The sequence below is a fragment of the Arachis hypogaea genome, chromosome 6 (assembly GCF_003086295.3).
Source record: "Arachis hypogaea cultivar Tifrunner chromosome 6, arahy.Tifrunner.gnm2.J5K5, whole genome shotgun sequence".
Taxonomy (NCBI): domain Eukaryota; kingdom Viridiplantae; phylum Streptophyta; class Magnoliopsida; order Fabales; family Fabaceae; genus Arachis; species Arachis hypogaea.
In genome coordinates, this window is record NC_092041.1 from 82,992,847 (window position 1) to 83,003,004 (window position 10,158).

The window sequence follows — 10,158 nt, forward strand, 5'->3', positions numbered from 1 at the left end:
AAACATCTTTATGAAAATTTGTAGCTTTTGTCCTTTTTCCTTAACAAAGACGTTGTGTAGAAAGATAAATTAATTATACTAGATAGGATAAATTTAAAAGTGTTATGTTTTTTATAGGATAATGTTATAAATTTATAATGTTTAGAGATTGATTAGTTAATATAAATTAATATTGAATTTAAAGAAAGGTTTGCAAAAAAATATTATACAAAGTAATATTGATTATGTTAAGTAATAGTATAGTTTAATATAATTATGTTAAAGTAATAATATTGACTTGTTTATTCTAAATGAACACTATAAATAATGTTTCAAGAAAGAAAAGGCATACACACTGTTAATATTTGTAATTGAAAATTGTTACTATTATTATAACAGTTTCTATGTAGTTATTAGTTGTATTTAATAATTACTTTTTAGTTAATTAGTGTTATCTTTATAAAATTGCTGATATGACATAATTACAAAAAGTGATATTGCATAAAATTATTTCATAATAAGTTAGTATTAATTTTTATATAATATAAATAGATATAAATAGATGATCAATTTGGTATAATAGAAATGTGCATCTTCAGATATTTGAAGATATTATACTCTTCAATTGTTGACGTTCTAATTTTTTTTTAAGCAAGAGTTAGGACGCGACAATTTTAGGGGTATTTTTAAATAAAATACAATCGGATGCTGAGCGCGAAATTAGAACTCGCACAACTTCATGTGCACCGGGTTATCTAAGTAATACCTTAGCTGAGTGAGGGTCGATCCTACGAGGATTATTGGATTGAAAAAGCAACAGTTATCTTGCTAGACTTAGATAAATAGAAAAAAAGTTGTTGAATTCGCATAAAGCAAAATAATAAAGAAAATAAAGAAAGCAATTAAAGGTGTGGTAAAGATATAATATATGGAAGCAGTTAAGGTTTTGGAGATGTTTATCTTTTCGGATTAAAATGTCTTACCAACCACTTTAACAATAAATGATTCATTCTATGGCAAACCATAAGTGACTAAAGTTTACTTTCGTAGCGAATTAATCTCCTCTAATCTTACTGAAATGTCACGTACAAGGTCAATTCTTTCAGACCAGAGGGTGAAGTTCAGAAAACCAGTTTAGTGCTACAAAAACCATAATTACCCAAAGCTGACAGGATTTCATATCACATCCCAATCAGGCGCTGGTAACCCTCAGTTTAGGAGGAGTGTTTCCTAGCTGTTGCTCAAGCGAAATAGCTCTCTCGAGAATCACAAGAGCTCATGTAGAATAAAGGCCATACTCTCATTCCACCCAAATTCATAAGATTAAGAACGGAAATCACATCTTAGAACTGAATCAAACATTAATTAGAGTAGAAGAATAATAATCTTAATCTATAGAAATAAACAGAGCTCCTAACCTTAACCAGGAGGTTTAGTGGCTCAAAATTCACAAAGAAAATAGAGTATGTGGAACTTTAAGGAGGTTGAGAGGGGCTCAAATCATCACCCTTCATGGTGAACTTTCTTCCTGTGCTCTCATGAATCAGTTTAACATGTTCTAGAGACAGGATCCGATTCATAGTATGTGGAATAACTAGACTTCTAGTGAAGACAGCTCGCATGCCAAGTGAGAAGTCTTCATTTGGGATCTTTTTGTTTTGCCAGCCCTTGGGGTATTTTTTTCTTAGTGCCTCCTTCCTCAGTGGTTGATGATGAATGTCCAACACCAAACTTAGGTTTGATATCTGGGGGCTCTGTAAGGCTCTGCGCTGAGAGAAAAGACTGAAACACTAAGTGTTGCACAATAGTACCTCCTTTATCCAAGAGAGAGTGAGGGTTGGGAATCTTAAATAGGATATGATCCTCCCATAGCCTCAAAATCAGCTCTCTTTTCTCCACATCAATCAAGGCCTTCATAGTAGCTAGGAAGGGCCTTCCAAAGATGATGGAGTTGTCTCTGTCCTTTCTAGTGTCAAGTATCACAAAGTTTGCAGGGAGGTAAATGTCTTCAAGCTTTACAAGGACATTCTCAAGCAGTTCATATGCCCGTTTCAAGGACTTATCTTCCATCTCCAGTGAGATCTTGGTAGGGAGCACCTCTTGGATTCCCAGCTTCCTTATCACAAAGAGAGGCATAAGATTGATGCTTGATCTTAGGTCACACAGTGTCTTCTCAAATGTGATGGTCCCTATAGTACAGGGAATCAGGAAGCTTCCGGGACCTGGCATCTTCAGAGGTAGCTTCCTTTGCATAAGGGTGTTGCATTTCTTGGTCAGCACCATAGTTTCATCCTTCTTCAGGGCCGTCTTTTCAGAAATCACACTTTTTAAATAGGCCATATAGGGGGTTTCTTTTCGAACACCTTTGCAAAAGAGATATTGACTTGCAGCTTCTTGAGGACTGCCAAAAATTGAGCAAGTTGCTCATCCTCAGGCACCTTTGGTACGTCTAGAGAGGGTTTGTCTTCAGGCTCCTTAATCTTCATGGGGGCGTGTGTGAGTACACTCCCAATCTCCTCCTGAGCCTTGTTCTCCTTCAGTTCCTCAACAACATTTTTCTCCTTGGGTTCGGCCTCAGCTCCCATAGTGAGGGCTTTGTACTCTTCCTTTGGATTCACCTCAATGTTGCTTGGAAGAGTGTTGGAGGGTTCCTCAGGTAGCCTTTTGCTCAACTGACCGATTTGTATCTCCAAATTTCGAATGAAAGACCTAGTCTCGGCCATGAAACTATGAGTGCTCTTGGAGAGGTTAGAGACTATTATAGCCAGGTCAGAGAGGCTCTGTATAGGCGTCTCCATTTGCTGCTGAGAGAGTTGGAACTGTTTGGTATTGAACTTGTTTTGATTGATTCCACCCTAATTACTATTGAAGCCTTGTTGATGCCTCTGCTAATCTCTCCACCTAAAGTTAGGGTGATTTCTCCATCCCTGATTAAAAGTATTTGAAAAGGGACCATTATCGGAATTTCAGGAGAAATTTACTATGTAGTTCACTTCCTCTATGGTGGTCCAAGCACTGTCACCAATGTCTCCTTCATAGGATGCCTCTTGAGAGTTGACAGTGGAGACCTGCATCCCATTTAGGTGCTGAGAGATCATGTTGATTTTCTGGGACATAAGCTTATTTTGAGCCAAAATGGCGTCTAGAGTGTCCACCTCCATGACTCCTCTCTTCTGAGTAGTCCCAGTGTTCACAGGATTTCTCTTAGAAGTGTACATGTATTGGTTATTTGCAACTATCTCAATGAGCTCCTGCCTTTCCTCAGGTGTCTTTTTCATGTGGAGTGAACCACCGGCAGAATGGTCCAGTGGCATCTTGGACATCTCGAAGAGGCCATCATAAAAGATCCCCAACATGGTCCACTCTGAAATCATGTCAAGAGGGCATATTCTGATCAACTGCTTGTACCTCTTCCAGGCTTCATAGATGGATTCTCCCTCTTTCTATTTGAAGGTCTGGACTTCCACCCTAAGCTTACTCAGCTTCTGAGGTGGAAAGAATTTGGTCAGAAATTCATTGACCACCTTCTCCTATGTATCTAGGCTCTCCTTAGGTTGAGAATCTAGCCATAGCCTTGCTTTATCCCTTACAACAAAAGAAAAGAGCATGAGCATGTAAACCTCAGGGTTCACTAATAAACTCCAATTTTATGGTTTATCTTGTGTTTAATTTAGGGGATTTTATCAACTTATCTCACATTTATTTAATGAAATAGCATGGTTTTGTAACTCTCCCTGAATTTGTGCTTAAGTGTAAAACATGTTTTTTAGGCCCTTAAATTGGTAATTTTAATTCACTTTAATTCCATTCGATGATCTGATATGTTTGTTGAGTGATTTCAGTTTCATAAGGTAAGTATTGGATGGAAGAAGTGAAGAGAAAAGCATGCAAAGTGGATAATTCATGAAAAAATGAGCATTTGGAGAATTGAGGGCCACGCGCACGCGTCACTCACGCGTACGCATGAGTTGAAGATTTGCATGCCACACGCACGCGTGAGGAGGAAATTGGCCATCGATGCGCACGCGTGATGAACAACATGTGACTCACTTAAAGTGAGTTCGCTGGGGGCAATTTCTGAGCTTTTCAGGCCCAAATCCAACTTGTTTCTGAGGCTATTTCATGCAGAAATCAAGCTTGGGGAAAGGGGGAGCAATTAGTTTTAAGTTAGCATCATGTAGGTTAGTTTCTAGAGAGAGAAACTCTCTCTTTTCTCTAGAATTAGGGTTCTTAGGGTTATTTACATCTTAGATCTAGGATTTAAGTCTTGTTTTCATTTTGTTTCCTTTATGATTTCTTGTTCTTATATCTTTGTTCTTCTTAGTTTTCTTGTTAATTTCTCCTTTTAGCCACTTTTATGTTTATGAGCACCGTTGTTGGATTTGGTTTTCATTTACATTTGATGTTTCTTTTATGTTCTTATGGTTAATTGCTTTGTTTATTGTTGATTCCTTGCATTGGATAGTTGTAGATTTACATTTCTTGTAATTTTACCATGCTTTCCTTTTATGCCTTTCAAGTGTTTGACAAAATGCTTGGTTGAATGTTAGAGTAGCTTTTTGAGCATTCTTGGATAAGAAAGAGGAATTAGGCAATCTTGAGTCATGAATACCTAACTCATGTTGGTGATCTAGAGTTGTTAGCTAATATTGTTTCCATTGACACTAATCTTTTGCTAATTCAATTAGTAAATTGATTAGGACTTTTGGATTGAGATTAGCTAGTGTTATTTGACTTTCTCTCATGTGAAGATAATATTATACCTTATTCCACGTTGGAGATGACGAAATAGGATAAATTCTTGTTAATTATTGTTATTAGTGACTAGGATAGAAAGCCTATATTCTTAATTCTTGCGATGAATGTCTCTCTTTATTAATTACTTTCTTTACTTTTCTTGTCATTTATTTTCCCGCCACTTTTATAAATCAAACCCTATTTGTTCCTTCATAGCCAATAATTGACCACTTCATTGCAATTCCTTATGAGATGATCCGAAATTTGAATACTTCGGTTACTTTTCATTGGGATTTGTACTTGTGACAACCAAAATCATTTTAAAATTTTATTTAAGGACCAACTATTGGTTTGGACTATGTTCACAATGAAATTAATTGGTGAAATTCCGAACCGGTATAAATCTTCTTATCAAAATTTTGGCGCCGTTGTCGGGGAGTTGCAATGGTGTTATGTTATTGGCTATTGTATACATGTGAATATGTTTGCCTTTTGCTTCCTTGTTAGTTGTTGCTAGTTGTAGGATTTTTCTTTCTTTGTTTCTTGTTAACTTTTGTTTTTGTTTTCTCTTGTCACCATGAATTCTCATCCCTTTGGCTATGAGTTTGGTTCCAATTATGTTGTAGGAAATGAAAGCTTCAATGAGAAACCACATTATGGGAATGGACATCAAATTAGGCAGGAGCTCCATGCTTATGGTCAAACTTCATGACAACACCTTCCTCCAATCTCTCATGGCTACAATCCACCCCATGGCGTACCCAATTATGAACCAATCCCTCAATATTGTTATCAACCTCACTCACAAGCCTTATACCACCATTCACCCCCATATGACCTTAACCCATATCCACCATATCAACCACCATATGAACCATACCTAGAGCCACCATCATTCCAATACCAACACTCCCATGAACCACAAATTCAATATACACCACCTCAAGATTTTCACCCATATGAACCACCTTCTGACTATAATAACTTTCCCTCAAACAATGAATCCTCTCTTCCCACACCACCTCCAATAGATGAAGGTCTCCATGCCCTCATGCTAAAACAAAGAGATCTTAGATCTTATATCCTAAGGCAACAAGAGGAGACGAAAAAGGAGTTCAAGGAGCTAGAAGCTAAGATTGCTATCGTGATGGAAACCATTAGCAACATGGTCTCATCCCACCCAAGCTTACGCAATCAACACACTCCCATTGTTGAATATGGAGAAGTAATCAATGAGCTTAGTGAGGGAGTGAATTTGGAGCTTCAAGGTGAAGAAGACGAGTTAAAGTAAGAAGTGCAACAAGAGGAGGAGGTAGAGATTATTGAACAAGAGAAAGTAGTGGTTGAAGATTTAGGAAATGTTGAGTGCAAGGAGGAATCTCAAGTTGAAGAGCCTTCTTCCATAAAGTGCAAAGTTGATGTCAAGGAGGATAGTGCATAACCTCTAAGGCACAATGTGATTGAAGAATTGGAAAAAGTGGGGCAAGCACCAAGTTCCCCTATCTATGATGATTCCGCATCAACATATGATCTTTTTGAGCTTGATGATTTCTTTTCCATTGGGCTTGGAATGGATGATGAGGTGGATTTTACTAAACCTCCTATTTATGACTTGAGTGATGGGGAAGAGCTATAAGAAATTGGTGAAGAAGAAGGTGAACTTAAGGAAACTTGGCAAGAGGTAGAGCTTGAAGAACCTTGCCAAGTGGTGGAAGCCTCTAGAAGAGGATGGACGGGAGTGGAACATGCTTTATCAAGACCGTTGGAAATCCTTCTACCTAAGTTGTCATCTAATCCTTCATTTGAGTGGGTAAAACTTCTAACTATTAGCTTTATTATCCCACTTGAATATGGTATTATTGAGATGGATGGCCAACTTAGGGCGCTTTGTGGAATGAAGCAAAAGAGGAGGATGTTTAGTGGTTAGCGTTGTAAAGCTAGGCTCATTATGGTTGGAAGTTCAAAATTTAGGAGAACAGATTGGTGTGATTCTCAATTGAATGGGTTTAGGAGAATAGTTTGGTGCCTTAGTGAGAATTCGGCTTTTCTACCACCCGGAGGGAATCAACATGACCAACTTGAAGACGGGTGTCAAAACAAAGTATGTGATCCCGATTTACAAGAGGAGGATCAACTTTGGGAGCTCATGGTTTGTGAAGAACTCCATCAAAGCTTGGAGATATTAATTTGGAATGATGGAGCTTATTGGAAGTCCAAGCATTGGTGGATGTTAAAGGATGAATTCAAGCACAAGCCACCTTGATGAAGCGCTCTCCATAAGTCCAACTTAAGGACAATAAACAAAAGTGCTAGGTGGGAGGCACCCCACCATGGTAACATCTTTCCGTTTTTCTCTTTTGTAAATATTGGTAAATTTGGTTTAATTTCATGTTTTGTTTGGTTAGTTTAGTTTAATTGGGAGTCAAGTATGTTAAATAAGGTTTTATGGTGTTTTGGTAGCTGTTTGGAGGATTGGAATGCTAAGCTTGGTGCAAGAACTTGAAAATTTTTGAAAAAAAGAGCACCATGCCATGCGTACGCATCACCCACGCGTATGCCTGACCCCAAGCTTTTCAACCATCCATGCGTACGGCTCGCCCATGCGTACGCCTCGCCCACGCATACGCGTGGATCCAAAATTTTCACCTCCCATACAAATTCCAGAGAGTTGTGCAAGTTTTGGGCGGAATTCTGCCTTTAGCACAAATTCACCCACGTGTACGTGTCACTCCACGCGTACGCATCGCTTCTCTGATTTGTGATGAGCGGATAATTTATACGCTTTTTGCCATTGTTTTTAGGTAGTTTTTAGTATGTTTTAGTTATTTTTAGTATATTTTTATTATTTTTTAAGCAAAAATTATATTTTTGGACTTTAATATGAGTTTGTGTATTTTTCTATAATTTCAGGTATTTTCTGGCTGAAATTGAGGGACCTGAGCAAAAATCAGATTCAGAGGCTGAAAAAGGACTGCGGATGCTGTTGGATTCTGACCCTCCTGCACTGGAAGTGAATTTTATTGAGCTACAGAAGCCTAATTGATGCGCTCTCAATTGCGTTGGAAAGTAGACATCTTGGGCTTTCCAGAAATGTATAATAGTCTATACTTTGCCCGGGATTTGATGGCCTAAACTGGCGTATAAACGCCCACCAGAGACCCTTTTCTGGTGTAAAACGCCAGAACTGGCACCAGAACTAGAGTTAAACGCCCAAACTGGCATCCAAGCTGGTGTTTAACTCCAAGAATAGCCTATGCACGTGAAAGATTCAAAGCTTAGCCCAAACACACACCAAGTGGTCCCCGGAAGTGGATTTCTGCACTATATGCACTTAGTTACTTATTTTTTGTAATCCCTATTAACTAATTTAGAATAAATAGCACTTTTGACTATTGTATTTCATCTTTTTTTGATCATCTTTTGATCTTTTGATCACTTGAGGGAGGCTGGCCATTCGGTCATGCCTAGACCTTTCTTTCTTATGTATTTTCTAACGGTGGAGTTTCTACACCTCATAGATTAAGGTGCGGAGCTCTGCTGTTCTTCATGAATTAATGCAAGTATTATTGTTTTTTTTTTCAATTCACACCTACTTCTTCTCCATGATATATTCTCGTACTTAATTCAGTTAAGTCAGAATGAAGGGGTGACCCGTGACAATCACCTACTATCTTCGTTACTCGCTTAGCCAAGATCCGCGTGCCTGACAACCACAACTGGTCTACATGAAGTTTAACGTAGTCATTGGACAACAACCATAGTATAATCTCTGGGTCTCTGATCCACGGATTTGACTCGCCTCTCCTGACAACATAGCATTCGAATCCGTGAGATTAGAACCTTCGTGGTATAGGCTAGAACCAATTGGCAGCATTCCTGAGATCCGGAAAGTCTAAACCTTGTCTGTGGTATTCCGAGTAGGATCGGGGATGGGGTGACTGTGACAAGCTTTAAACTCGCGAATATTGGGCGCAGTGACAGTGTGCAAAAGGATCGAGAGATCCTATTCTGACACAAGTGAGAACTGACAGATGATTAGCTGTGCGAAAACCGTTCCTGGACCATTTTCACTGAGATGACGGATGGTAACCATTGACAATGATGATCCACCAACATACAAATTGCCATGGAAGGGAGCACTGAAGAACTGAAGATTGATGGTTTAGAAGTTATAATAAATTCTCATTGCAAGTATAGTTTCTAAACCAAGCAATCAACCTTTCTTACAAACGTTTGGTTGTCACGAGTAACAAACCCAATAAAATTTATAAATCGAAGTATTCAAACCTCGGGTCGTCTTCTCAAGGAATTACAGGGAAGTGTGTTTTACTATTGGTTAATGAAAACAGAGTGTTTGGGTTTTAAAAAGGTTTTAAACAAGAGAAATGGATTGCAGAAATTAATAAATTAATAATGAAGAAATCTCTTGGCAAGGTATGAAAACTGGAAGTCCTATCCTAGTTATCCTTATCAATAGTGATGAGAATTATACTGTTGCTCCTACTAAGTCAACCTCTAACTATGAAGGTCAGTTAAGTGGACAAATTAATTTAATACCTAAAGTCCTAGTCAACTCCTTAAGGAAAGACTAGAGTTATAGGAATATAAATTAATCAGCAAGAATAATAATTATCACTCACGATGAGTTTGATAACTCAAGAGTTACCAATTAATCAACCAAAGCCAAAAGGAAAAAATCTAAATTAATTATTTAAATAGGAGAAAGACAATCATGAGTCTGAAATGCCTCACATTATATTTAAATAAAGACGTCAATTCTAACATGGACAAATTCATAACTCAAATTAAAAATACAAATAAAAAGAACATTGAACCTGTGATTTGAAGAAGATGAAAATATTTCAAAGTTCTAAAAATCCTAATCCTAGATCCTTAGAGAGAGGAGAGAGCCTCTCTCTCTATAAACTACATCTAAATTGTGAAAAATATCAGTTATTATCCTCCTCTATGAATGGATGGATTCACCCATTTATAATCCTTCAATCTGTGTTCTCTGGGCTTGGACCTGGGCCAAAAGGAGCCCAGAAATCGCTGAGGACGACTTCTGCAAATCCTGCAGATCGCACACGTCACGCGGTCGCGTCATCTGGAGTTTTGCTCTTCCACGCGGTCGCGTTAGTCATGTGTCCGCGTGGGTTGTGTTTCGCAAGCCACGCGTTCGCGTCGTCCATGCGCTCGCGTCGATTCTCTTTTGCGCGAACCCCGCGTTCGCGTCGTCCATGCAGACGTGTCACTGCCGGTTTCTCCAAAACTCCAATTTTGTGCTTTCCTTCCATTTTTGTATGTTTTCTTTTCATCCTTTAAGTCATTCCTGCCCTATAAAACCTAAAAGTACTCAACACACAAATCACGGCATCGAATGGTAATAAAGGATAATTAAATTTGATTAATTTAAAGCATAAGAAACATATTTTCTCACAT

General features: G+C 38.2%; 1 non-coding gene across 1 annotated transcript; it reads left to right on the forward strand.

Annotated features, from left to right (window-relative positions):
- The first annotated feature begins 3,346 nt into the window (after positions 1–3,346).
- On the forward strand, positions 3,347–3,455 carry LOC112700540 (small nucleolar RNA R71). The gene has a single exon (XR_003153447.1). It is a non-coding gene; the product is annotated as a small nucleolar RNA R71 (small nucleolar RNA).
- Positions 3,456–10,158: the final 6,703 nt, after the last annotated feature.